Consider the following 16,126-nt stretch of genomic DNA (forward strand, 5'->3'; position numbering starts at 1 on the left):
TCCTAAATGTCCTACCCCGTATCCTGAGACTGTGACCCCTCGTTCTAGACCCCCCCCCCAGCTAGGGGAAACAATCTACCTGCATCCAGTCTGTCTAGCCCTGTCAGAATTTTGTACGTTTCAATGAGATCTCCTATCATTCTTGCAAACTCTAGTGAATACAGGCCTAGTCGACCCAACCTCTCCTTATACGACAGTCCTGCCATCCCAGGAATCAGTCTGGTGAACATTCGCTGCACTCCCTGTATGGCACGTATAACCTTTATTAGGTAAGGAGACCAAAACTGCGCACAGTACTCCAGGTGTGGTCTCGCCAAGGCCCTGTACAACTGTAGTAAGACATCATTACTCCTCTACTCAAATCCTCTTGCAATGAAGGCCAACATACCATTTGCCTTCCAAACTGCTTGCTGCACCTGCATGTTTGCTTTCAAAGACTGGTGTACAAGGGCACCCAGGTCCCTTTGTACATCAACATTTCCCAATCTAGCACCATTTATATAATACTCTACCTTTCTGTTTTCCTTGCCGAAGTGGGTAACTTCACATTTATCCATGTATTACTGCTCCTGCCATGTATTTGCCCACTCACTCAACTTGTCTAAATCGCCTTCAAGCCGCTCTGCATCATCCTCAAAATTCACAACCCCACCTAGTTTCGTGTCGTCAGCAAACTTGGAACTATTACATTTGGTTCTCTCATCCAAATCATTGATACATATTGTGAATAGCTGGGGCCCAAGCATTGATCCCTGCAGTACCCCACTAGTCACCGACTGCCACCCCGAAAAGAACCCATTTATTCCTACTCTCTGTTTCCTGTCTGTTAACCAATTTTCAGTCCATGCCAGTATATTACCCCCAATCCCATGTGCTTTAATTTTGCACACTAACCTCTTATGTGGGACTTTTCAAAGGCCTTCTGAAAATCCAAAACCACCACATCCACTGGTTCTCCCTTATCTATTCTACCAGTTACATCCTCAAAAATCTCCAGTAGCTTTGTCAAACACTATTTCCCTTTCATAAATCCATGTTGACTTTGTCTAATCCCGTTGATATTTTCTAAGTGTCCTGTTTATCAGATCCTTTATAACAGACTCTAGCATTTTCCCTACTACAGATTTTAGGCTAACCGGTCTGTAGTTCCCTGCTTTCACTATCCCTCCTTTTTTAAATAGTAGGGTTACATTTGCCACGTTCCAATCTGCACGAACTGTTTCATTATCTATGGAATTTTGGAAGATGACAACCAATGCATCCACTATTTCCGTGGCTACCTCTTTTAGTACTCTGGGATGCAGATTATCAGGCCCTGGTGATTTATCAGCTTTCAATCCCATTAATTTCTCCTGCACTATTTTTTTACTAATACTAATTTCCTTTAATTCCGACTTATTAATAGACCCTTGGTTCCCCAACATTTCTGTGAAATTATTGGCGTCCTCTTCCATGAAGAATGTATTTGTTTAATTAACCCACCATTTCCTTGTCCCCCATTATAAATCGAACCCCTTGAGCTTGTTTATTGACCCTAAACCCACAATACTAAGGGTCAGTGACCCAGTACCCTCAATGCCCAGGGTCAGAGACGCTAAACCCACAATGCCCAGGGTCAGTCACCCTAAACCCACAACGCCAAGCGTCAGTGACCCTGTACCCACAATGCCCAGGGTCAGTTACCCTAAACCCACAATGGCCAGGGTCAGTGACCCTAAACCCACAATGCCCAGGGTCACTGACCCTATACGCACAATGCCCAGGTTCAGTGACTTACCCACAATGCCCAGGATCAGAAAGTCAGCACCCACAATGCCAAGGATCAGGGAGCCAATGCCTACAATGCCCAGGGTCAATGTACTTGAACACACAATCCCTTCTCCTTAGGAATACCTTTGAACAATTGCCTTCGCTGTCAGCCTGTGATGTGTCTAGGGATGGCTCAGGGACCAGAAACTCCTCAGCCCAGGCCCCGACATCACCAGGCTCAACATAGTAGGAGCTGGGGGAGGGAAAGCAACAGAGATTTGGTACTGAGCCCCACACACAGAGCAGATAGATCCCAGGCTCCATGCCCAGCCTGCGTTGAGTGAGCTGCTCTCCCTCACCTGGTGTGGTACTGAGCCGCACACACTGAGCTTGAAGATCCCAGGCTCCATGCCCGGCCTATGCCCCGTCAGCTGCCTTCTCTCACCCTTTGTGGTAATGAGCCCCACATATAGGGCAGGAAAATCCCAGGCTCCATCCCCAGCCTCTACTGATTGAGCTGCCCTCCCTCACCCAGTGTGGTACTAAGCCGCACACACAGAGCTTATAGATCAGTGGTACTGAGCTCCACACATCAGTGCAGGAAGATCACAGGCTCCATGCTCACGCTGTGCCATAGAGTCATAGAGTCATAGGTTTATACAGCGCAGACAGAGGCCCTTCGGTCCATTGTGTCTGCGCTGGCCATCAAGCCCTGTCTATTCTAATCCCATTTTCCAGCACTTGGTCCGTAGCCTTGTATGCTCAGTGAGCTGCTTTCACCCAGTGTGGTACTTAGCTGCACACAGTGCAGGAAGATCCCTGGCTCCAAGCCCAGCCTGTGCCCAGTGAGCTGCATTCACCCAGTGTGGTAGTGCGCCCCACACACAGAGCAGGAAGATTACAGGCTCCATCCCCGGCCTGTGCTGAGTGAGCTGCCCTCTGTCACCCGGTGCATTAATGAGCCCCACACACTCATGCAGGAAGACCGCAGGTGCCATCCTCAGCCTGCGCTGAGTGAGCTGCCCTCCCTGACACAGTGCGGTACTGAGCCCACTCACACAGAGCAGGATCATCCCATGCTCTATGCCTGGCCTATGCCCAGTGAGCTGCCCTCCCTCGCCCGGTGTGGTACTAAGCCCCACACATAGAGCAGGGAGATCCCAGTCTCGATCCCCGGCCGATGCTGAGAGAGCTGTCCTCACTCAACCATTGTAGCACTGACCTCCACACACAGAGCAGGAAGATCCCAGACACCATCCCCTGCCTGTGCTGAGTGAGCTGCCCTCTCTCACCCGGTGTGGTAATGAGCCCCACACACACAGAGCACAGGAAGATCCCAGATTCCACGCTCGACCTGTGCTGAGTGAGCTGCCCACACGGTGGTGAATCTTTGGAATTCTCTACCCCAGAGGGCTATGGAGGCTCAGTCGTTGAGCATATTCAAGACAGCAATTTATAGATTTATCAATATTAAGGGAATCAAGGGAAATGGGGATAGTTCAGGAAAGTGGAGATGAGGTAGAAGGTCAGCCATGATCTTATTGAATGGTGGGGCAGTCTCGAGGCGTCAAAAGGCCTGCTCCTGCTCCTATTTCTTATGTTATGTCTTACGTTCTCTCTTACTCAGTGTGGTACTGAGCCACAAACCTAGAGCAGAAAGATCCCTGTTTCCATCTCAGACCTATGCTGAGTGAGCTGCCCTCTCTCACCCGGTGTGGTACTGAGGCCTACAAACAGTGCAGGAAAATCCCAGGCTCCATGCCCGGCCTCCTCTGAGTGAGCTGTCTTCTCTCACCCGGTGATGTACAGGGGACCACACAGAGCAGGAAGATCCCAGGCTCCATGCCTGACCGGTGCTGAGTGACCTGCCTTCTCTAATCCATTATGGTACTGAGCCCCACACATAGAGCAAGAAGATTGCAGGCTCCATTCCCAGTCTCTGCTGAGTGAGCTGCCCCCTCTCACCCGGTGAGCTACTGAGTCCCACACATAGAGCAGGAAGATTGCAGGCTCCATGCCCTGCCTATGCCCCTTGAGCTGCCCTCTCTCACCCTTTGTGGTAACGAGCTCCACACACATGCAGGAAGATCCCAGGGCTCCATGCCTGCCCTGTGCCCAGTGAGCTAATTTCAACCAGTTTGGTACTAAGCCCCACACACAGAGCAGCAAGATGCCAGGCTCCATCGCCAGCCTGTGCTGATTGAGCTTCCCACTCTCATTCGCTGTGATACTGAGCCCCAAACATAGTACAGGAAGATCCCAGTCTCCATCCTCAGCCTGTGCTGAGTGAGCTGCCTTCTCTCACCCTTTGTGGTACTGAGCCCCACATGCAGAGCATTAGGATCCTAGGCTCCATGCCCAGCATGTGCTGAGTGAGCTGCCCTCTCTCACCCATTGCGGCACAGAGCTCCACACTGAGCAGGAAGATCCCAGTCTCCATTCTGGTCTGTGCTGAGTGAGCCGCTCTGACCCGGTGTGGTTCTGAGCCCCACGCACAGCGCAGGAATGTACCAGGCTTCATTCCTGGCCTGTGCTGACTGATCTGCACTACCTCACCGGTGTGGTTTAGAGCCCCAAACACTGAGCAGGATGATTCCAGGCTCCATGTCCACCTGTTCTGAGTGAGCTTCCTTCTCTCCACCGGTGTGGTACTGAGTCCCACACACAGAGCATGACGAGCCCAGACTTCATCCCCTGTCTGTATTGAGTGAGATGCCCTGCCTGTGCTCAGTGATCTACTATCACCCGGTCTGGTACTGAGCGACACACACAGAGGTGGAAGATCCCAGGTTCCATGCCTGGCCTGTGCCCAGTGAGTTCTCTCTCCCACCCAGTGAATGGGGCCGGGCTCTCAGGCTGACGCCAGCGGAATTGAAGATTTGTTGCAGCGCCGCCACTGGTAGAAGCCAGAAACTGCAGCATGATATGTTTACATCGGAAGCTCTCATTGGAACCCTGAGCTGAGGATTTACACTCGGGCATCGTGGGGAGTCCCGGCCCCAAACCCCTTCTCCCCTCCGGAGTTCCACCGCTGGATTAGGAGCTGGGGCCGTGGGCCGGGACATTGCCTGCCGCTGCTGCCCAACACTGACCAATCACCCGCCGGCTCGCTGAGGAGGCCTTGTGGCCAATCGGAGCGGCCGCTCTATGAGCAACAGCAGTCTCAGCCAATCAGACCGCAGCATGAAACGCGATGTACCAATCACAGCCCGACTTGTCACAGCATAACCGCCCACGGACATTGTGATGGGCAGCTCACAGTCTGTGAGGCGTTATTTACACCACCTCTAAGCAACTGAGCTGACAGCCACAAAGACTCACCTGGAGTGGGTGCGAGCCCCAGGCTGGGCAGTTTGTGTTTCACTTCTCAGACTGGGTGACAGAGTTACTGTACAAACAATGAAGACACCACATCCCTTTAACATTGTTCCGAAATAAAATTTAAATTTGCCGAATAAAAATTGAACGTGTAACTGGAAAGTAACAGAAAAAGAGCACTTAATTCAGAAAAACACTGACTTCCCTTCATTCAAACACTGCCCTGATATAAATACAGGATCTGACAGTCATGAAGTTTCTGTGAGTGCGACGTTGATTTTGAACACGCAGCCCTTTGAAGGGAGTCGGAAGGGCTCCCCTTGCGCCACAATGAACGGATTGAAGTCGGGTCCATAGGATGGAGATCGGTGCGCTCGGAATGTGAGAGGTGGAAGCAGCAGCAGCCAGACCGCCTCAACAACAGGGCAGGAACCCCGACCTCTAATCCAGCCGCTGCCGGTCCGGGTCTGAGCCGGGTCTTTATTGAACGAGTCCGACCCCGGTGCAGCTCAACACAGTCTCAGGAATCCTACCGCTGATATAATCACTTCTTTAAACCTTGTTTAGATTCAGTGAATCCTCATCTGTCCTCTGCTCTGTCAGTTCGGTAGTTTATTTAAACCGACACTCGGAGCTCTGTTATACAGGGTACCGGCTGTTTAGGTATTTCTCAGTCACACTACTCCCATTAATAACACCTTTTGCAGCTAACTGATGGCCAGGCACTTGAAGCACTCCCGGATTAAGCAGACACAGAATGATCCGGGACTGTGAGCTCTGCCAATTTAAATGGTCACAGAGTGAACCGGGACTGTGAGCACTCCCTTTTCAAAAAGACACAGAGTGATTCGCAACTGACCACGACTCCGCCCATTATAGACAGGCCTGATTACCAATGCTTATGAAATCGATGGCAACATAAATCGGGCTTTTTCTATAACGGGCGACCGATTAAGATGCCAGGTTTATTCTTGGACGCCAAGTTGAAGGTTTACTTCATTATTATTTTTCCCTTTATCTCCGCCATTTCACTCCAGCCGAATGAATTGAGTTTAGGTGTCAGCCATGGCTCAGCGGCAGCAAACTCATGCCCCTCTCCAGGGACTTGAGCACATAATCCAGGCTGACTCTCCAGTGCAGTACTGAGGTTGTGCTGCACTGTCGGCGACCCATCTTTCTTGTAAGACCTTAAACCGAGTCCTCAGATCCCATGAGAGTATGCCAAAAGGTTGAGTAGGTTGGGCCTCTATTCATTGGAGTTCAGAAGAATGAGAGGCGATCTTATCAAAACATATAAGATTGTGAGGGGGATTGATCGGGTGGATGTGGTGAGGATGTCTCCACTGATGGGTGAGGCTAGAACTAGAGGCATAATCTGAGAATAAGGGGCTGCCCTTTCAAAACTGAGATGAGGAGAAACTTCTTTACACAGAGGGTGGTAAATCTATGGAATTTGCTACCCCAGGCAGCTGTGGAAGCTGCAACATTAAATAGATTTAAAACGGAGATAGACAGTTTCCTAGCAGATAAGGGAATTAGGGGTTACGGGGAGAGGGCAGGGAAGTGGACATGAAGCTATGTTCGGATCAGCCATGTACTGGAGTGTCAGCCTGGATTATGTGCTCAATTCTCTGGAGAGGGGCTTGAGTTTGGTACCGCTGAGCCAGGGCTGACACCTAAACTCAGTTCATTTGGCTGGAGTGAAACGTCGGAGATAAAGGGAAAAATAATAATGGAGTAAACCTTTAACTTGGCGTCCAGGAAAAAACCGGGCATCGTAATCGGCCGCCCGTTAAAGAAACAGCCCGATTTATGTTGCCATCGATATCAAAAGCATTGAAAATCAGGCCTGTCTATAATGGGCGGAGTCGTGGTCAGTTGCGAATCATTCTGGGTCTGTTCGAACCGGGAGTGCTCACAGTCCCGGATCATTCTGTGTCTGTTAAAAACGGCGGAGCTCCCAGTCCCGGATCATTCCCTTTTTTTTTTAAAGTACAGCGATTTCAGCTTTGATGACGGAGTTGTTGAGTTTAACTAAATGCAACGGGGCTCGTCCGGGATTTGAACCCGGGACCTCTCGCATTTTAAGCAGCAAAATTCCCTAAGCGAGAATCATACCCCTAGACCAACGAGCCGCCGGTACGCTGTTCTACGATGCATTGAGTTTCCCTGTGCTCGTGCGAACCCAGCTCATAGAGGACATGTTCATTCAGTTGGAATATGTTTATCTTTTCCTCAATCCACTTCTTTTTTCGAGCAATTTCTTTGAAGCAGCTCAAAATTCGCTCCATAACAAAGAGGGTTAGCAGCATCAGGTGCCGCGTGGCCTAACGGATGAAGGCTTCTGAATTCGGTTACGAATTTTTCAGTTATCAGAAGATTGCAGATTCGAGTCCTGCCGCGGTCGGTTAATTAACTGTGCGTCTCTGATTCTGGCTTCAAACCGATCATTTTTGACAGTCCCTCACCTGAAGCAGCGGAAGGCCTTTTGCTTACATTAAGCTGATTGTACAGTTTCAACATTGTAGATCTGTGTGCACGGGCAGGATAAGCGGTGAAGTGGAATTTCTTTCAGGGTATTTCTGCTTAGATGCAAAAAGCAGGAAATGGTATGGCTGAGCGCGGTGCATTGGAGCGACGACGTGGCCGAGAGTTTAGGCGATGGGCTGCTAATCCGTTGTGAACTGCACACGAGGGTTCGAATCACATCCTCGTCGTTATTGTTACACGTTTGATGCTGATACACTTTCTGTGCATTTCACTGTAAAATATGCTATGAAATGCAATTTTGTCAAAACCACCCTGGTGCTCCTGCATTGCTGATATGTTGTTAAAATTAAAAGAGACCACTGGAATTCTTCATCTTCTTGAAGGAAGGTGGAGCAGAGATCCCGATTCGGAGATTGAAGGACCCTCTATTCCTCCTTCTGAGATTGGAACCGAATGAAAGTCTTGCGGGAACAGGGGCAAATGATTAGGGAGCAGAAACATAAATTTCTCCTTTAGAAGGCAATGCAATTTCCAAAATATTTATCAACCTTAATGACGAGATTTTCTGTTTTAGTTTGTTTGGTTGAGTGATAAATAATGGGCGAGAAACCCTCGTTCTTTTCGGCATACTCCCATTGGATCTGAGACCACGGTTTAACATCTTACTAGAAAGATGGCATCACCAACAGTGCAGCACCTCTCAGTACTGCACTGGAGTGTCAGCCTGGATTATGTGCTTAATTCTCTGGAGAGGGGCATGAGTTTGCTACCGCTGAGCCAGGGCTGACACCTAAACTCAGTTCATTTGGCTGGAGTGAAATGTCGGAGATAAAGGGAAAAATGATCATGGAGTAAACCTTCAACTTGGCGTCCAGGAAAAAACCGGGCACCGTAATCGGCCGCCCGTTAAAGAAACAGCCCGATTTATGTTGCCATCAATTTCATAAGAATTGAAAATCAGACCTGTCTATAATGGGCGGGGTCGTGGTCAGTTGCGAATCATTCTGGGTCTGTTCGAATCGGGAGTGCTCACAGTCGCGGAGCATTCTGTGTCTGTTAAAAACGGCAGAGCTACCAGTTCCCGATCATTCCGGGTTTTTTTTAAAGTAGAGCGATTTCAGCTTGGATGACGGAGTTGTTGAGTTTAACTAAATGCAACGAGGCTCATCCGGGATTTGAACCCGGGACCTCTCGCACTTTAAACACAGAAATTTCCTAAGCGAGAATCATACTCCTAGACCAACGAGCCGCCGGTATGCTGCTTTAAGTTGCATTGAGTTTCCCTGTGCTCGTGCGAACCCAGCTCGTAGAGGACATGTTCATTCAGTTGGAATATGTTTATCTTTTCCTCAATCCACTTCTTTTTTCGAGCAATTTCCTTGAAGCAGCTCAAAATTTTCTCCGCGTCAGCGGGAATCCTGAGCGGCAGAGCGGGGCTATAAAAGTTCCAGAGACCAGGTAAGGCCTAACAGCGTCGGCGGGATTCCTGAGCGGCAGAGCGGGGCTTTAAAAGTCCCAGAGACCAGGTAAGGCCTCACAGCGTCGGCGGGAATCCTGAGCAGCAGAGCGGGGCTATAAAAGTCCCAGAGACCAGGTAAGACCTCACAGCGCCGGCGGGAATCCTGAGCGGCAGAGCGGAGTTATAAAAGGCCCAGAGACCAGGTAAGACCTCACAGCTTCGGCGGGAATCCTGAGCGGCAGAGCGGGGCTATAAAAGTCCCAGAGACCAGGTAAGACCTCACAGCGTCGGCGGGAATCCTGAGCGGCATAGCGGGGCTATAAAAGTCCCAGAGACCAGATAATGCCTCACAGCGTCGGCGGGAATCCTGAGCGGCAGTGCGGGGCTATAAAAGTCCCAGAGACCAGATAATGCCTCACAGCGTCGGCAGGAATCCTGAGCGGCAGTGCGGGGCTTTAAAAGTCCCAGAGACCCAGGTAGGTTTACCAGTCTCCAGTGTGGGAGGAGAGAGGTAAAAAGTAATCCAAGTGTGACATCACCAGAAAGCGGGTAAGTGATTGGTTGGTAAGTATTTCTCCCTTTTTAAGCTTAAATCACTTTGGTTTATAGTTTCTAAGGTGCGATATTCACCATCTAGAATCGAGGCAGAGGATATTTAAGAATAATATCAATAAATTTAATTAATTACATAGAATGGGAGATCAGTGTGATGAAATATTCCATTCATCGCTGCCTGTGACTGTGGTTGGTTTCAGGTTTCAGTTCCCTTACCTCAGTTCCGTCTCCTCACCATTGTATTGTATATTGTAATGTATTGTGTGTAGGGCTCCGCCCATACCTGGCCCCTATGTAAGCAAGCTCAGTCTGGCCTCATATCTAGTACTGCAGACCTCCAGATGGAAGATACCTCTCTCCACTGCGTGTTACCTTCTAAGTTAATAAAAGCCTTGTTTTGTTTCGCTAACATCGAGTCTCGGAATTATTGAGGCACATCAATTTTATTAACTTATTTTTCAACACAATGGATCAACTCCTAAAACCCGAACGTTTGGATTTGGACCAGCATGCTTCGGACGCATCGACATGCTTCGGACACTGGTTTATGTGTATGGAATTCTTCCTGGACAATTCCGCAGCCATCAAAGACGCTACAGACGCTGCGAGTATGAAACTCGGAATTCTGCGGAATTGGGTAAGCCACCGGGTTTACCCCCTCATCCAAGACGCCGACACGTACCTGGCTGCCTGCGACATCTTAAAGGTGCATTACCAGCAGCCTACGAATGAGGTGTATGCTAGGCATCTGCTCGCTACTCGCGCACAGCGACCTGGGGAATCGGTGGAGGAGTTCCTAGGCACCCTGAAAATGCTTGGCAAAGACTGCAAGTGCCAAGATGAAAAAGCCGCAGTGTACACTGACGAGCTTGTTCGCGATGCCTTTATCACAGGCCTCAGCTCCACTTACATCCGGCAGAGACTGCTGGAAAAAACGGGATTGGACGTGAAACAGGCTGCGGACACCGCGCGATCCCTGGATGTGGCCGAGAGAAACTCGGACGCCTAATCTTCAGCCCGCACCGTCCACGCTGCCACGTGTGCAACAAGGGCGCCGCCATCTTGGAAGGCATCTTCCCCGCCCGGCAGCCCGACACCGTCGGGGCCCTGCTCTCCCCCCAGAAGCCCTACGACAGCCGCGACGCGTCGGGGACCCAACTGCTACTTCTGCGGGCAGCCAAAGCACACCAGAAACCTGTGCCCGGCGAAAGGCACCACCTGCTTTAAGCGCGGTAAGAAGGGGCACTTCGGGAAGGTGTGCAGAGGGAAACACGCCGGAAAACCCGCCACCACCGCGTGTGCGCCGTGGGAGCGGCCATCTTGGACGCCATCTTGCCCGACCTCGTGGGGTCCGCCATCTCATGAGCAGACAGCGTGGACGCCATCTTGTCTCGATCAGGGCCCTACAGTGGCATCGGTCACAGTGGACCAGACCAGGCCGCACCCGCTATCCAAATCAATGGTGGACATCGAGGTAAACGGGTGCCGGGTTAAATGTTTAATTGACAGTGGAAGCACGGAGAGTTTTATCCACCCTGAACTGGCACAACAACTCTCCCTAAAGGTGGTCCCTACTCAGGGTACCATCTCTATGGCTGATAAAACCCAGACATCGACCATTCTGGGTTACTGCATGGTACAATTGTCCGTTAACGGAACTGTATACGATAATTTTAAAGTATTAATCATGAAGAATCTATGTGCGAGCGTGATCTTGGGCCTGGATTTCCAGTGCAACCACCAAAGCATCACGCTCAAGTACGGTGGGTCCCAGCCGCCCCTCACAGTGTGCGGTCTGGCTACCCTGAAGGCAAAGCCGCCTTCGCTATTCGCGAACCTTACCCCTAACTGCCGGCCAATAGCGACCAAAAGCAGGAGGTACAGCTGGGAGGACAGGCGGTTTATCGCGACCGAGGTAGACAGGCTCCTGAAAGAGCGCATTATTGAACGCAGCAACAGCCCGTGGTGTGCCCAAGTGGTAGTGGTAAGGGGTAGCGAGAAGAAACGGATGGTGATCGACTATAGCCAAACGATCAACAGGTACACCCAACTAGACACCTACCCACTACCCCGCATATCAGAAATGGTGAACCAAATCGCCCAATACCGGGTGTTCTCCACCATCAACCTCAAGTCAGCGTACCACCAGCTCCCTATCAGACCAGAGGATCGCCCGTACACCACCTTCGAGGCGAACGGACGCCTCTACCAATTCCTCAGAGTCCCCTTTGGGGTGACGAATGGGGTCTCGGTCTTCCAGAGGGAGATGGACCGCATGGTCGATGACCACCACTTGCAGGCAACCTTCCCCTACCTCGACAACGTCACCATCTGCGGTCACAACCAGCAGGATCACGACTCGAACCTCGAGAGGTTCCTGAAAACCGCACAAAAACTCAACCTCACCTACAACAAGGACAATTGTGTTTTCAACACCACGCGTCTCTGCATACTAGGCAGCGTGGTGGAGAATGGGGAAATCGGACCAGACCCCGACCGATTGCGCCCCCTATGGGAGCTGCCCCTGCCCAACACTCCCAAAGCCCTGAAAAGGTGCCTGGGGTTATTTTCTTATTATTCCCAATGGGTCCCCAACTACTCCGACAAAGCCCGCCCCCTCTTGAAAGCACCCTCTTTTCCGCTCTCGGCTGAGGCCCACGCCGCCTTCAAAAGCATTAAGCAGGATATTGAGCGGGCCACGCTACAGGCAGTGGACGAGAACACTCCCTTTCAAGTGGAAAGTGATGCGTCTGACTTTGCCTTGGCGGCCACCCTCAACCAGGCGGGGCGGCCCGTAGCTTTCTTCTCGAGGTCCCTCCAAGGGCCCGAGATCAGACACTCCTCCGTAGAAAAGGAGGCCCAAGCCATCGTGGAGGCAGTGCGCCACTGGCGCCACTACCTAGCCAGCAAACGCTTCACCCTACTTACCGACCAGCGGTCGGTAGCATTTATGTTCAATAATAAACAGAGGGGGGAGATTAAAAATGATAAGATTCTTAGGTGGCGGATCGAGCTCTCCACCTTCGAGTATGACATCATTTACCGGCCAGGGGCCCTTAACGAATCCCCTGACGCCCTCTCACGAGGGATGTGTGCCAGCGCCACCGCGGATCGGCTACAGACCCTCCACAACGACCTCTGCCACCCAGGGGTCACGCGGCTGTTCCACTTCATAAAGTCCCGTAACTTACCCTACTCGATTGAGGAAGTTCGGTCTCTGACCAGGAACTGCCGCACTTGCGCTGAGTGCAAGCCTCGGTTCTACCACCCAGATAGAGCCCACTTAATCAAAGCTACACGGCCCTTTGAGCGGCTCAGCTTAGATTTCAAGGGCCCCCTCCCGTCAGTCGACCGCAATGTTTACTTCCTGAACATCGTGGACGAATACTCCCGTTTCCCATTCGCCTTCCCCTGCCCAGACATGACTAGCGCCACGGTCATTAAATGCCTCAACAGCCTGTTCTGCCTGTTCGGTATGCCGAGCTACATCCATACGGATAGGGGGGCATCCTTCATGAATGAAGAGGTACGCCAGTACATGCTGTCCAGGGGGATCGCCACGAGCCGTACCACCAGCTACAACCCCCGGGGTAACGGTCAAGTGGAGCGAGAGAACAGGACAGTATGGAAAGCAGTCACTCTAGCTCTAAGGACCAAGGGCCTCCCTATCTCCCGCTGGCAGGAAGTCCTCTCAGATGTGCTCCATTCGATACGGTCGCTATTGTGTACTGCCACTAATGCCACGCCTCATGAACGAATGTTTGTCTTTCCCCGGAAATCCACCTCAGGCGTATCCATGCCATCATGGCTCTCCACCCCAGGTCCGGTATTCGTGTGAAGGCATGTGAGGGGCCACAAGACGGATCCTCTCGTGGAGCCAGTGCACCTACTCCACGCCAACCCCCAATACGCGTATGTCTGGCACGCTGACGGAAGGGAGGACACCGTGTCCATAAAAGACGTCGCCCCAGCCGGTAACGACAACAACCATGGCAATAGCAACAACAACGATCACAGCAACTCTCACCCACCCACTACTCTTTCATCACCCCCGGAAGAACATCGACCAACGGCACCCCCACCAACTACCCCTTCAACAACCCTGGCGGCACCCCCGGCAGAGACCCAGGAGGCCACCGGGGACACCCAGCCGACACCCGCGACACCACAACAGCCACGTCGGTCGCAGAGGACTATCAAACCCCCGAGCAGACTAAATCTATAGAAGGGGTGAATATGATGAAATATTCCATTCATCGCTGCCTGTGACTGTGGTTGGTTTCAGGTTTCAGTTCCCTTACCTCAGTTCCGTCTCCTCACCATTGTATTGTATATTGTAATGTATTGTGTGTAGGGCTCCGCCCATACCTGGCCCCTATGTAAGCAAGCTCAGTCTGGCCTCATATCCAGTACTGCAGACCTCCAGATGGATATACCTCTCTCCACTGCGTGTTACCTTCTAAGTTAATAAAAGCCTTGTTTTGTTTCGCTAACATCGAGTCTCGGAATTATTGAGGCACATCAATCAGGTGATGTGTTGCTGCTGCAGTATGCGGGAGCTGGTGGACATCATTGATGCTCACGGTGATCACATTTGCAGTAAGTGTTGGCTGCTCGAGGAACTCCGGCTCCGTGTTGAAGAGCTGGAGTCCGAGCTTCAAATACTGAGACACATCAGGGAGGGGGAGAGTTACCTGGACTCTGTGTATCACGAGGTAGTCACACCAATTAGATTAATTAATTCAGATGTAGTCCGTGGCCAGGGTCAGGATGGTGTGACTAGAAGTGTAGATCTGTGTGCACGGGCAGGATAAGAGGTGAAGTGGACTTTCTCTCAGAGTATTTCTGCTTAGATGCAAAAAGCAGGAAATTGTATGGCTGAGCGCGGTGCATTGGAGAGACGAGGTGGCCGAGAGTTTTAGGCGATGGACTGCTAATCCGTTGTGCGCTACACGCGAGCGTTCGAATCCCATCCTTGTCGTTATTGGGTTGCACGTTTGGTGCTGATATATTTTCTGAGCATTTCACTGAATACTATGTAAGATGTGCTTTGAAATGCAATTTCGTCAAAACCGCCCTGGTGCTCCTGGCCTGTGCCCCATGCATTACTCATATCTTGTTAAAATTAAAAGAGACCACTGGAATTCTTCAACTTCTTGAATGAAGGTGGAGCAGAGATCGCGATTCGGAGATTGTAGAACTCTTCCTTTCTTCTGCTGAGATTGTCACCGAATGAAAGAGTAGCGGGAACAGAGGCAAATGATTAGGGAGCAGAAACATAAATTACTCCTTTAGGAGGCAATGCAATTTCAAAAATATTTATCAACCTTAATGACGAGATTTTCGGTTTTAGTTTCTTTGGTTGAGAGATAAATAACGGGCGAGAAATCCTCATTCTTTTCGGCATACTCCCATGGGATCTTAGGCCCCGGTTTAACATGTTACTAGAAAGACGGCCCCACCGACAGTGCAGCACTACCTCAGTACTGCACTGGAGTGTCAGCCTGGATTATGTGCTTAATTCACTAGAGAGGGGCTTGAGTTTGCTACCGCTGAGCCAGGGCTGACACCTAAACTCAGTTCATTTGGCTGGAATGAAATGTCGGAGATAAAGGGAAAAATGATAATGGAGTAAACTTTCAACTTGGCGACCAGGAAAAAACCGGGCATCGTAATCGGACGCGCGTTAAAGAAACAGCCCGATTCATGTTGCCATCGATTTCATAAGCATTGAAAATCAGACCTGTCTATAATGGGCGAGTCCGTGGTCAGTTGCGAATCACTCTGTGTCTGTTCGAACCGGGAGTGCTCACAGTCCCGGATCAGTCTGTGACTATTTTAAACGGCAGAGCTCTCAGTCCCGGATCATTCTGTGTCTGTTTAAACCGGGAGTGCTTGCAGTCCCCAGCCATCAGTTATCTGCAAAAAGTGTTATTAATAGGATTAGTGGGACTGAGAAATACCTAAACAGCCGGCACCCTGCAAAACAGAGCTCCGAGTGTCGGTTTAAATAAAGTACTGAACTGACAGCGGATGTCAGATGAGGATTCACTGAATCTAAACAAGGTTTAAAGAAGTGACTCTGTCAGCGGTAGGATTCCTGAGACTGTGCGTGAGCTGCACCGGGATAGGACCCGTTCAATAAAGACCCGGCTCAGACCCGGACCGGCAGCGGCTGGATTAGAGAGCGGGGATCCTGCGCTGTTGTTGAGCCGGTGTGGCTGCTGCTGCTTCCACCTCTCGCACTCCGAGAGCACCGATCTCCCTCCTATGGACCCGACTTCAATCCGTTCATTGTGTCACAAGGGGAGCCCGTCTGACTCCCTTCAAAAGCTGCATGTTCGAAATCAACGTCGCACTCACAGAAACTTCACGACTGTCAGATCCTGGATTTATAGCAGGGCAGTGTTTGAATGAAGGGAAGTAGTGTTTTTCTGAATTAAGTGCTCTTTTTCTGTTACTTTCCAGTTACACATTCAATTTTTATTCGGCAAATTTCATGTTATTTTGGAACAATATTTAGGGGATGTTGTGTGTTCATTGTTTGTGCAGTAA

General features: G+C 50.7%; 2 non-coding genes across 2 annotated transcripts; both read right to left on the reverse strand.

The window, feature by feature from the left end:
* Window positions 1-7,113: 7,113 nt before the first annotated feature.
* Window positions 7,114-7,202, reverse strand: trnap-agg (transfer RNA proline (anticodon AGG)). The gene is given in 2 exon segments: window positions 7,114-7,149; window positions 7,167-7,202. It is a non-coding gene; the product is annotated as a tRNA-Pro (tRNA).
* Window positions 7,203-8,717: 1,515 nt separating this feature from the next.
* On the reverse strand, window positions 8,718-8,806 carry trnap-agg (transfer RNA proline (anticodon AGG)). Its single transcript is given in 2 exon segments — window positions 8,718-8,753; window positions 8,771-8,806. It is a non-coding gene; the product is annotated as a tRNA-Pro (tRNA).
* Between the last annotated feature and the right edge of the window lie 7,320 nt (window positions 8,807-16,126).

This window comes from Somniosus microcephalus, unplaced genomic scaffold, assembly GCF_052327205.1.
Source record: "Somniosus microcephalus isolate GS21.2 unplaced genomic scaffold, FLI_Smic_1.0 unresolved_chr1, whole genome shotgun sequence".
Taxonomy (NCBI): Eukaryota; Metazoa; Chordata; class Chondrichthyes; order Squaliformes; family Somniosidae; genus Somniosus; species Somniosus microcephalus.